At 44.6% G+C, this 11,991-nt stretch overlaps 1 protein-coding gene across 1 annotated transcript in view; it reads right to left on the reverse strand.

Annotated features, from left to right (window-relative positions):
• LOC119180867 (uncharacterized) overlaps positions 1–11,508 on the reverse strand; it is a 127,702-nt gene extending 116,194 nt beyond the window's left edge. Inside the window, exon 1 of the mRNA XM_075880520.1 lies at positions 11,125–11,508. The gene's annotated coding sequence lies outside the window, so the exon portion shown is untranslated. The remainder of the gene's footprint in view (positions 1–11,124) is intronic.
• Positions 11,509–11,991: the final 483 nt, after the last annotated feature.

The raw sequence follows: 11,991 nt of genomic DNA on the forward strand, positions 1-11,991 counted from the left end.
TACGTAAACTAGACCAACTGCCCTACTTGTCTTGTTTACACACTATGGGCGGCCAAATTGAAAAAAAAAGCATAGAAGCTTTCGACGTGGCCAGCGCCTCAAGCGTGATGTAACAGAGAAAACAGAATATGGAATACGGAATAGAAGTACGTTATACCGCCACAGGGACCACACTGCTAAAACACCACAGGGGAGAAAGGCCTCCTGTTGGCCGGGTCTAATTGCGCAATGCCAGTTTCGTCCTTGCTGAAAATGAGCAAAGCAGTGTTTCGCGTACTAGTGAAGTAAAAGTAAATTTCTAAATCCAGAAAATACCATGACATGACGTTTGGTAAGAAAAAAATTCTACAAAAAATGTAGCGCCTAAAGACGGCCCCTTGAAACTTCCGAATCACAGTGACGAAATTAGTTTTGAAGACATCTACTGGGTCTTATCTAGCTTCTCATGGACAAAAAGAAAGTAAACTGTTATATGTGGGTGTCATAGACATAGTAAACGAAGTTTTAGAACATTTGTTTGACACAATGTCGTGAAAATACGAAAAGTACTCTTTTGAAATTTTCGATGTCGCCTGAGGAGATACGGCGAGAAATGTATAAATGAAACTTGAACCTTCTTTTTCTCTCCGCTAATAAAGAACCTATGATGGGAAAACATATGGCATTGCGATTCTCACTGTTTATTTTGTTATTCTGAACCAAGTAATTTTCTCTGTTTATAGTCTATTTATAGGCAAGTCATAAACGAAACAAAAGGCGCGTGCACATCATATTTTTTAGAGAGCTCCTGGGAACTAGCTTTGTCCGGCAATTTACCGGCGTCCACATTTGTATCACAACCCCTCTTACAGATCTGTAAAAAAAAAAACACCTGCACCCTTCGTTTGTCCATCCGATTGTCCTTGCGTCCATCCACCTGTCCGTAAATTTGTCCGTGTGTGCGTCCATCTGCCCGTTCATTGGTGCGCGCATCCACCCATGCGTACGATCACGCGTCTGTCTGTCCATCTGTTCCGTCCTTTATACAGGTCGGTGACTTGAACGTAGACATTGTGGGCCTTGCGACCTAGCTGCACCTATTCATCATGATTCACTTCGTGAAGATGCGTGACTTTGTTTTTAAATGCGAAGCATCTCTTAGCAAACTTCGGTGAGTTTCATCGTATATCTATCTATCTATCTATCTATCTATCTATCTATCTATCTATCTATCACGACTTTTAGCTTTCCTGGCCGTTTCGATAATGTTATCAATACCCAAATTGGTATGTAATAACATCAAAATCCTGACATCTATGTCATGAATGTCATGATTTACATGTTTGGATGTTGCTCCGCCTGCAGTGGTTTCGTACATATGACATATCACAAAACTGGTATGGTATCACATGATTGCATGGTGAACATAACTGGCAGGTCCTCACGTGGTCATCATAACATGCGTGTCATGTAAGAACCTGACTACATGCCATGCTCATGATGCACTCATGGTCGTTTCGCTAGCTATACACATACACCAAATTCGGGATTACGTGACGTGAATGGATGACGAAGGTATGTGACTGGTGTGAACATGATAATCATGTTATTGTTGCCATGTAAGAGCATCACTACACGCCAAGCTCAAGTTCTGTTCTGTTCTGTTCTGTTTTAACTGTTTTGCTGTGGAGAGGTTGAAGTGCCTATTGCCTCGGCTACTCCATATTACAAAGTTCTGCAGCGAGAAATAAAATAATAATACAGAACGGTACCCAAAAATTAACAATACAGAAAAGAACGAAAAAAAGAAAAAAGAAAAAAACATAATAGCACACTGAAACCAGTTCAAATATCATGCCAATAGACAGTTTTCTTCACGCAGTTCGCACTGTCATAAACTACTTATACGCACACTTTACTACTCTAATGTCAGTATATACATGACCACACTTTACATAATACCCATCTCTGGCTGTCAGTCATAGGCGCTTGTCCAGACTGGTCTCCACTAAAAAGTCTGTCAGGAAGATTATTGCCTTTTTCTGGAGATGCATCTCAGGCCATGGTCCAAGAAGTTTCTTTATTGTGAGGGGCCGTCTGTCCAAACTTGCTAATTTGTTCTGAAATTTTTCTCTTTCATTCGCGTATTTATCGCATTCTAAAAGAATATGGCGAACTTTTTCATCTGCATGACCACAATGGCATTCCGGTGAGTTCGATTGATGTATCTTGTGCAGAAAGCTGTTTGTGTATGCTACTTCCAATCTAAGTCGGTGGATCAATGTCTCTACGTGTCGTAAGAGGTCTGTCGCTATGGAAAATTTTCTGGGTGGATCAACTTCATAAAGTACCGTTTCCTTTGATTTAGGGCTCTCAAACCACTTCTCCATCAAACAATGGTTAGCTCCTTGCGATATAAAATGCCGAATATCCGCCCCAGACATAGAGATCGCGCAATCCCGTCCTTCCTTCAATACTTTCTTCGCGAGACTATCAGCATCTTCATTTCCCTTTATTCCAATGTGGCTGGGTATCCATTGGAATACGATGTTGTGACCCTGCGATGAGGCATTTTCCACAGTTTCTGCGATACATTCTGCTATTTCACTATTTTTGTAAAGTGATCTCACATTTCTGATTAGCTGAAGAGCAGGTTTGCTATCAGTGCATATCACACATTTTCGTGGCTCAGTATTTTCGCAGATAAGCTTACCTGCTTCAAAGATAGCCACCAATTCTGCTGTCGTCGATGAAGGTTTGTGCGATAATTTGTACATTTTCTTTTTCTGAATTTCGGGTGTAAAGACCGCACAGGCTGACGCTTCTTCTGTGCATTATCCGTCTGTATATATCTTCGTTCTTTCATTATGCATTACATGGAGCTGATGAAGTACCAACTGTCCCGCTACTAGAGGTACCATGTCTGCTTTCTTCTCTATGCCGTATATTTCACGGATAACGTTGATATGTCGCAGCGTCCAAGGTGGTTTTGAAGGTTTCCATTGTTTAAATTTTGGTACTACTGCTAGAAATGATGATAAGGTATCCTTTAGTCTCGTTGCCATCCTTTGAGTTAGTGCACCGGATAAAAATCGACTTTCATGCTGCGTGAAAATTCTAAATAAATTTCGAGATGTTTCTTTAGTTCGGAGCACTGCCAAAGGTGGCTCTCGAGCTTCCGCATACACTAAAGCACTGGAAGTTGACCGTGGTAAACCCAGACATACCCTCAAGCTCCTTGCCAATAACAAGTAAAGTCTCCTTTCGGTGGAGGCTGGGAGTCCGTGCAGCAGAGGCAGTGAGTAAGTAAGTGACGATGGGGCGTATCCAGGCAACATGTAGAGCTAATAACGACTCTGTAGTACTACCCCATTTGGCCCCGCAGAGATGCCGGAGAATTCGAATGGCCTGATTCACTTTTTGTTCCAGGGACTGGACATGAGGCGACCGTGTTAGTCTCCGGTCTAAAATTACTCCCAAGAATTTTTGAGTTTTAACCATTTGAATAGGCTGATTTTGCAGAATAATTTGGAAATTTCCAGGCCTTTTTAATGTAAACGGAAGTATGGCTGTTTTAGCCAGACTCAGTGCTATACCTCTTTTTTTTAGAAAGCGGTCTACATAATCCAATCCTTGTTGTAGAGTTTGTTGTACATCCAAAAACGATGAACCAGACGTCCATATACTTATATCATCAGCATATACTGAACATCTGATGTTAGGTGGAAGATTATACGGGAGCTGCGTCATGACTGCATTAAAGAGAGTAGGGCATAGCCCGCTGCCCTGTGGCACTCCTTGGTTGACGATTGTTCTGACGTTGGGCCCTCCTGCGTAACTACAAAACTTTTCCGGTGTTTCAGGAAGTCAGCAATCCAACGCAGTATCTTGCCCTTGAATCCATGTAACGCCAGACCTTCCAGAACGTGAACGTTGCTCACTGTGTCGTATGCTCGGTGGACATCAAGGAATACAGCGACAGTGATGTTTCCTTGCGTTCGTTGGTTTTTCACATCGGTGACCAAATCCAAAATGCAGTCTATTGTGCATCTACCTCTTCGGAAGCCGGCTATGCTTTCTGGTAGTAGTTTTTTCACGTCTTGCCACCATAAAATTCGTTCAATGATCATTTTTTCCATCACTTTTGAAAAACAACTTGTCAAATAACCGGCTTAAACGAATCCAACAGCAAAGGACTTTTCCCTGGCTTTAGCAACGGTACTACTTTTGATATCTTCCAACTTTCCGGAACTTTTTCGTCTTGCCAACTTTTATTATAGATGTCCAACAGGTGTAATATTCCTTTTTAGAACAAATTAGCAAGAGCAGCGTATGTAACTCCATCTGTTCCTGGTGAACTTGTTCGCTTTACTGAAGACAGCACATGTTGGAGCTCCTCTGGTGTGAAGCCGTAATCCAGATCTGATGAACTGATCGCAGAAAGTTTTGTTACAGTCGCCGAAGCTGATTCTGCTGAGGATTTATATTCGCTAGTTTGCGCGGTCTCTCCCTTTCTCAGTATAAGATTGCAAAATTCTTCAGCAATCACACGTTCGCTAACTCCTCGAGACAGTGCTAGAGCCTGTAGTGGTCTCGAGTGGACTACTGGCTGTCGGAGGGCGCGTACCATGTTCCACAGTTGAGGCGCCGAGGTAAATGGAGAAAGTGAGGCACATAAATCTTGCCACCTTTTGGTTGAAAGCTTCTGCAGTTCGTTACGCATTGCAGAATGTACTTTCTGTGGAACCTTGATATCTTCTAAATTACCCGACCTGCAATATCTTCTTTCAGATCGGCGTCGTATTGCTCGAAGCCTCTCATACTCAGCGTCCACACCCGAATACCCATCTGGAATGGGTACTGCACGAATTGCTTTTGTTAGAAAATTTTTTATCTTCGGTGCATACGTTTCTGCGTCAGAACAAGGTTCAAGATTTTGTCTCTGTAGTTCTCGAAAGATTGCCCAATTTGTAATTCTTGTTGTGCGGTTATTTCTCGTTTTCCTCAACTTTGGGTGATATGTGAATACTGGCAAGTGGTCACTTCCTCTTGTATGAGCGTGTGCAGTCCAGTCTGCTCCAGCCGCTAATTCAGAGGAGCACACAGTGATGTCTAGTACGCTGCAGTAGTTATGCCCCCGTAGAAACGTCGGAGAACCATCATTTAGTATAGTGTAACCATAATCTTCGCATATTTTACTATAGCAGATTCCCTTACACTTCGACGCTCAATACCCCACAATTCATGGTGCGTGTTAAAATCACCACATATAATTATGTTGTGCTCGCAGCCGTTTTGCTGGCTCCACATAACCAAATTTTGTATTATGTGACGTGAATGAGTGATAAAGATATGTGGCTGGTGCAAACATGATAACCATGAAATTCGTATCGTGACTACAAGCCATGTTCATGATGCATCCACGCCCGTTTCGCTATCTTCACATATACAAAATTAGGTAATAAATGAGGCGAATGGATGACAATGGGGAATGACTCGTCAAAACATGATAATCATGGCATGCGTGCGATTTAAAAGGATGATTGCTTGATATGTGAGGTTTAACGTCCCAAACTCACCATATGATTATGAGAGACGCCGTAGTGGAGGGCTCCGGGAATTTCGACCACCTGGGGTTCTTTAACGTGCACCCAAATCTGAGCATACGGGCCTACAACATTTCCGCCTCTATCGGAAATGCAGCTGCCGCAGCCGGGACTCGATCCCGCGACCTGCGGGTCAGCAGCCGAGTACCTTAGTCACTAGACCACCGCGGCGGGGCTGTGATGTAAAATACGACTACATGCTACGCTCATTTTGCGCTCGCGGCCATTTCGCGAGCTTCACATAAACCAAATTTGGCGTTACGTGACGTGAGTGGAAGACGAATGTATATGACTGGCGAAAACACAATAATGATGATATGCGTGTCACTTAGGAACTTGACTACATACCACGCTCATGATGCGCTCGCGGCTGTTTCGCTAGCTTCTCATATACCAAATTTTGTAATAGGTGATGTTAATAGAAGAAGAAGATGAATGACTCGTCCAAACATAATAATCATGACATATGTGTCACATAAAACATGGGTACATGCTACGCTCATAGCACGCTCACGGCTATTTTAGTTGCTTTACATATACAACATTTGGTATTACGTGACATGAATGGATGGTGAAGGTAAATGACTGGTGCCAACATGATAATAATGACATGCGTATCATGTAACAACATGACTTTATACCAGGCTCATGATGCGCTCGCGGCCGTTTCGCTAGCTTCACATATACCAAATTTTGTGTTACGTGACATGAATCATCATATGGAAGTCATGTACGGCATAATTTACGTCCACCTCATAACGTTGTGCTGATTTTAATGTGGCGATTCAATCTTCCTCATTCGTGATTCGCACATCATTGATTCCCACTGTACGTGGGATCCACCAATTTTTCTTTTGATCTTCACTCTCCTTACCCCTGACAACTCACCACAGTTTCGAGTTTATCCAACAACTCGCGCCATGTCAATGCGGCGGAGTATGGTGGACCGACGTTTCTACAAGTACTAGAAGTCATTTAAATAATGGCCATCCGATTCGCCGCCGCCACTCCCTGAATGAAGGCTAGCAAAGCGGGCGGAGCGCACAGTCCGTGCCACCCGTTTCTTTCTCTTTTTTTACAGCGAAATCTGTTATATCACCACTCTTGTCACGCTCTGCCGTATTTGTCTGCCGCCGCTGCCGGTGTCCGTATACCACAATGCATGAAATTCGAAAAAAAACTTAGTATTTATGATACAGTGAGGCTCGAACCCGGATCCACTGGGTGCCAGCCTAGTATTCTTCAACTGAGCCACGCCGGTGATTTGGCCTTCTTAGAAACTTGCCTTAGGCAGGCTTGATGTCGGTAAAGCAATCGCGTTAATACGACTAATAAAGCGTTTTGAAAGGCGAAAGAACAACCAGTGGTCGCACAATGCAAACAGCGTAACGAGGGGGTCGTTCAATGCTTCAACTCATTAAAAAAGCTTGTTCTTTTTCACCTATTATCTGGGGTGCATTCCTCATCGTCATAAGCCCCTGCATGAACAATTAGCACTAAATTCCTTGCAAGTGTTTAGCGGATATCACGCATCTCAGAAGAATGACGAAAAATAGCATTGAGAATGCCAGCCTACTCTACAAAAAGTTTATTATTAATGTCATAGCGGGGTCAAGAAAGCGTGCTTGCAGCAGTTATCCAATGAATGTTTATGAAAGGCCGCTCTTCTAGCTTTCGCTGTGACTAAGCTGCGCCTTCCGTGCAAGTCTGGCGTTTTTTCCCTATTAGGCACTGCACTGTGTCGCCTTATGGCTGACAGAAATTACGTGCCTTCTTCCTTTTTCAAAAATCACTACCACCACCGTTTCTCGCCGTAGGCTGCAAGACAACGTCCGCTACACTGCAAATCACGGCCGCGCCACCGAGGAAAAGGCCGTAGCGCTTCGGTGTGGTGGCGCCATTTAGTTTTCCATAGACAAATTAGCTGCGGAAAACGGTTTAAATATTTATCTCCGCACGACAGAGGAACCTGATAAACCACACCCGTCACAGATGGCACACAGGTACCTTTCTCCTTCAGTTAGAGAATTCGGCCCTTTTTGGGCACCCTTATACATTTTCGCCAGCTTCTCCGGAGCGAAAAACATAGCGTGACACCCGCACACTGAACAATTTTCTTGGGTTGATGCGACACATCGAGAATATACGAGATTCCAACGAAAAGTCTTCTTACAGCAGACTGGACATATGGAGATGCAGAGTCTTCACGTTTTATGCACTTTAGCAGCTGTTCTTTATCCTATCGCTGGCGACCTACGCTTGTTCTCTTTTTGGGTTGTGGCGCCGCGCCCCTCGTGGCCCGTTAGCAAGCGGAAAAGAGCTCCTCATACGAGGCGGCGCGAGCTCGTGGGAACTTTTAGATGCGGAGCATCTTATACTCGCGCCTTGTAGTGCGCCGTCCGCGCCGTCCGCGCCGTCCGCACCGCTTCTCAAACATTCGACAGCTGACGCGCGCGCATGCGCCGTCGCGCCGTCGCCCACTCTTCCACCATCTGTGCATCCCTTCCTCCTCTACACACCGCGCGCGCTTCACTCCTCCACCATCTGTGCACCCTTCCTCCTCTACACACCGCGTTCGACATCTACAATTCTCCTGATTCTCCAGTGGACGCGCATGTCGCGTCGCGCTTCGAGAACATTCAACAGCTGACAGTGCATGCGCCGTCGTGCTGTATATATACTCAAGGTCGGCGCTCGCTCGCTCAGTTGCCGCTCGTCGGTTGGTTTGTACGGCGCGTCAACGTCCAAGGTCGCGGTGAAATGAATTCCAACGAATCCACAAACACAATGATCGACGTCCCTTCGACCAGCGCCGCCCTTTCGCATACGTGTGTACGTGTTCACTCATTTAACACCCCCTCCTACAACCACGTTAACCAATTTAGCCATCGACCCAAGTAAGTCGCAATTTAACACCCCATTTCACAACCAGGTTAAGCAATTTAGCCATCGACCCAAGTAAGTCGCACTTTAACACCCCGTTAACCAATTATATGCTCCGCATCCTCCTCAGTGTTCCCCCGAGGGAAGCTGCGGGCAATTTTTTCGCTCTTGTAGACTTATTCTGCTAAAGGGAAAAAATAAGGCTGCTGGACCTGAGTCACTGTATATACCACATATTGTGACCATGGAATAGATAGGAAGAACGAGCTATGGTTTTCCGTGCCAGTGCCGTCTTTGTTATCATGAAAGTAGTTTATGCCGATGTTCACCACGTCCCCGCGATGTATTTGTGTAATCATACAACGTTGTAATATATTTACTAACAGCTAGACTGCAAAGAAAGAATACCGAATAAAACAGTTTCTCAGCAGCGCGTGGAACAAACGACCTCGTGCTTCTCAGCGCACGTGGCAAACCACTACGCCATAGAGCGACCCTTCCAGGAGACCATACTATGCGGGAGACGATACAATGTGGATGGAGTGAGGTTCAAAGCGCCATGAGGCAACCTGGAGAACGTCGGCAGCCAGAGGAGCAATGGTACCATGCAGATATCAGGAACAGGTGATGCGCGAGTCCGTGGCGTGAACTACCAAAAGGGCCGTCTCCACGTCCATCGAAGTCGGACCTATTTTTGTGGTTATCGGACCTATTTTGCGAAACTCAGACCTATTTTTGTGGTTCGGAACCAATGAGAGCGCTATCCAAGGGATTAAAAAAAACGGTAGCCAAGTCCGACTCACTTGTCATCTCACAGTAAAGTAACGAGCGCTCGGCAGAAATACTCATTGATTTGGTGAGCAACCACCTATTCCTATACCACAAACGCCATTCCAAAAAAGGACAGCTTGCTAAAGGAGGAATTGTGGAATAAAAAAGGAAACGAGTGCAGAGCGATTAACTGGTATGGACTAGTTCCTCGGCCTTCGTTCTTTTGCTCCTTAAATTGAGAGCGCCTGTTGATGTAGTTAACTTTTTCTTCCGAGTTCAAACAAGCATTGAAATTCAGAAAAGAAAAAAGATCGAACTCTTCATGGGCGCACTGAGTGGCTAGCTACCGACAACGTCAGAGGAACAGCGCATCCATCTCGCGCTCGCCCCGTACTTGATTGTTCACTCAGCAGATGGCGCACTATGGCTACTCGGCTCAAAACCCCTTGATCTTGGGAAAGTAACGACCCTCTCCTCCACGCGCGCGTGTCCTCAATTTTCCTCACCCGCTTGCCGTGCGCGCGGCGCGCGGCGCCATTTTACCGACTCTCCCATGGGCGCGCCACCAAATTCGCAATTTTCAGTGACTATTGGGGGCGCCACAAAAAACCTAAATGGCTGTCGATGCGGTGATCCGCTGCCTGCACGGAGCCTTCGTCACAGCTTATCTCTCTGTGTGGTTCTCCCCCCTTTTGGCTCGGATAATTTTCCCTGGCATCTAAATTCCAACGAAGGAAGAAGCTCATGCTAGAGTGCATAAAGTGTGGGACACGAACTCTGATCTTTCAAAGAATTTGACGTCCGACGCGCTCGTGTAGCAACCGGCTTGGTGACGTTCCGTCACACTGCATTGCCGGATCGGGTATCCACCGTGCGTCAAACTCGGCAGATGTTTGTCACCCAGTCCGGCATTCGGGCGGCCGTATATCGACAACGGTAAACAACACAGGAGACAGGTTACGTAAGACCGCTTTTGCTACCGGTGGTTTCTTTACCACTCCGATCAGTTTAATCAATTCTGCCGGTTTCATGCCAGCGATGATGGCTTACAAGTGTTTCATCACACAAACTAATGGTTAACCCAATATACTTGGGCTACAGTATGTCACTTATTCAAAACGGTGCCGGCTTACACGCTATGAGCGAGGTCGGGAACCACGGTGCTTGGGCATTTCGCAGGTGAACATGCAACACAGGAAGCCATCTCGCCAACCGACTTCCCTACTGAAACGTTCCGTAAGATGCGGAGACCTCACATACGGAATTATTGGAATATGGAAGACGTATGATGCGGACTCCGCATAAGACGTATGATGCGGACTCCGCATCTTATGGAAAGACGTATCATGCGGAAATTACTGAAATGTGTGCATGTTACGTCTGAATCTAGTGCAAAGCAATATAATGTGTAAATTGAATAGACGTCCACATCTTGAGTACATGCAATACTGTGTACAAATCACAATATTTTTCAAATGTGCATGATGAGAGATTGAATCATCGGCATCTTACTAATTGTCGTGATGCGGAAGCAAAATTACCTTTTAAATAAAATACATTGCAAAACTACTAAACATGCTAGCGATCATAAATGGTGGTTACATTGCAACACATTATTGCAGTGTTCTATGCAAGACTTAAAGAACTTTAAAGTTATTATTATCAATAGAGAAGCATCAATATACACATCAGCCCTGCTACAATCAATATGTTTTTTATTTGTCTGTATGCTCCAGCTGTGAATAGTGACATTGCAGTGTTGATCGTACACAAATGAGGTGACTGCACCGCAATTTCACGAGCTCCACCTAAGCCACAGGATGGTGGCACAATGTAACAGCAATTTTAAAACAAAATGTTTAAACATAAATAATATTCATAGCACTGTGAAAGTGTGGCACTGTGTTTATCTCATGAATGCCTTGTGGAGATCGGCGAAATGCTGCTTGAGGCTCCGGCACCACTGTATATTTCGAAGGTCACTGCGATAGAACTTATGTGTCCTTCATAGGCACCTGGAAATGAAAATAATTGGCACAAATATTGTCAGAGACACATGTTAGCACGATAGTTTACATGCACAAGAAATATAACACACAGAATGAAACTGAAAATTTGAGGCACACAATCCTTCATGTTATGCATATGTGAATAATAGAAGGAATGAGTGTATAAATTAGTTCTGCCACATCAAAAAAAAACAGCATGCTTATCACAGTGAAAATAACTAGGTTGTCACGATTTTCAATGGTAGAGATAATCGATTAATATGTCCTCATGAAATTGATTTAAACGCTTCCTGCACAGTAAAACTTTAGAAACTGCAAGTGAAAGCTCTCAATGTTCATTTAATAGTGTGTGCATGTACATCTGCTGCCTTTATACTATACAGTTTGTGCACAAAATTGGCATCTTGAACAATTTTGAGAGTTAAACCTATGCAACATATGAAGGTTAAAATCACCATGAAAGCAAGCAGGACCAGGCAGGTGCCATTAAAAATCTGTGCAAGCCAGATAACTATAACCGAACTGCACACATATCGGGGAGCAAGAGTAACAGAAATTCGGCTGCTGACTCACATGTCGCGGTATCAAACCCCGGCTTCATTTCCGATGGAGGCAGAAATGCTGTAGGCACGTGTGCTCAGATTTGGGTGTACATTAAAGAACCCCAAGTGGTCGAAGTTTCCAGTGCCCTCCACTACGGCGTCTCTCATAATCTTATAGTGGTTTTCGGACGTGAAACCCCA

The sequence above is a fragment of the Rhipicephalus microplus genome, chromosome X (genome assembly GCF_043290135.1).
Source record: "Rhipicephalus microplus isolate Deutch F79 chromosome X, USDA_Rmic, whole genome shotgun sequence".
Taxonomy (NCBI): Eukaryota; Metazoa; Arthropoda; class Arachnida; order Ixodida; family Ixodidae; genus Rhipicephalus; species Rhipicephalus microplus.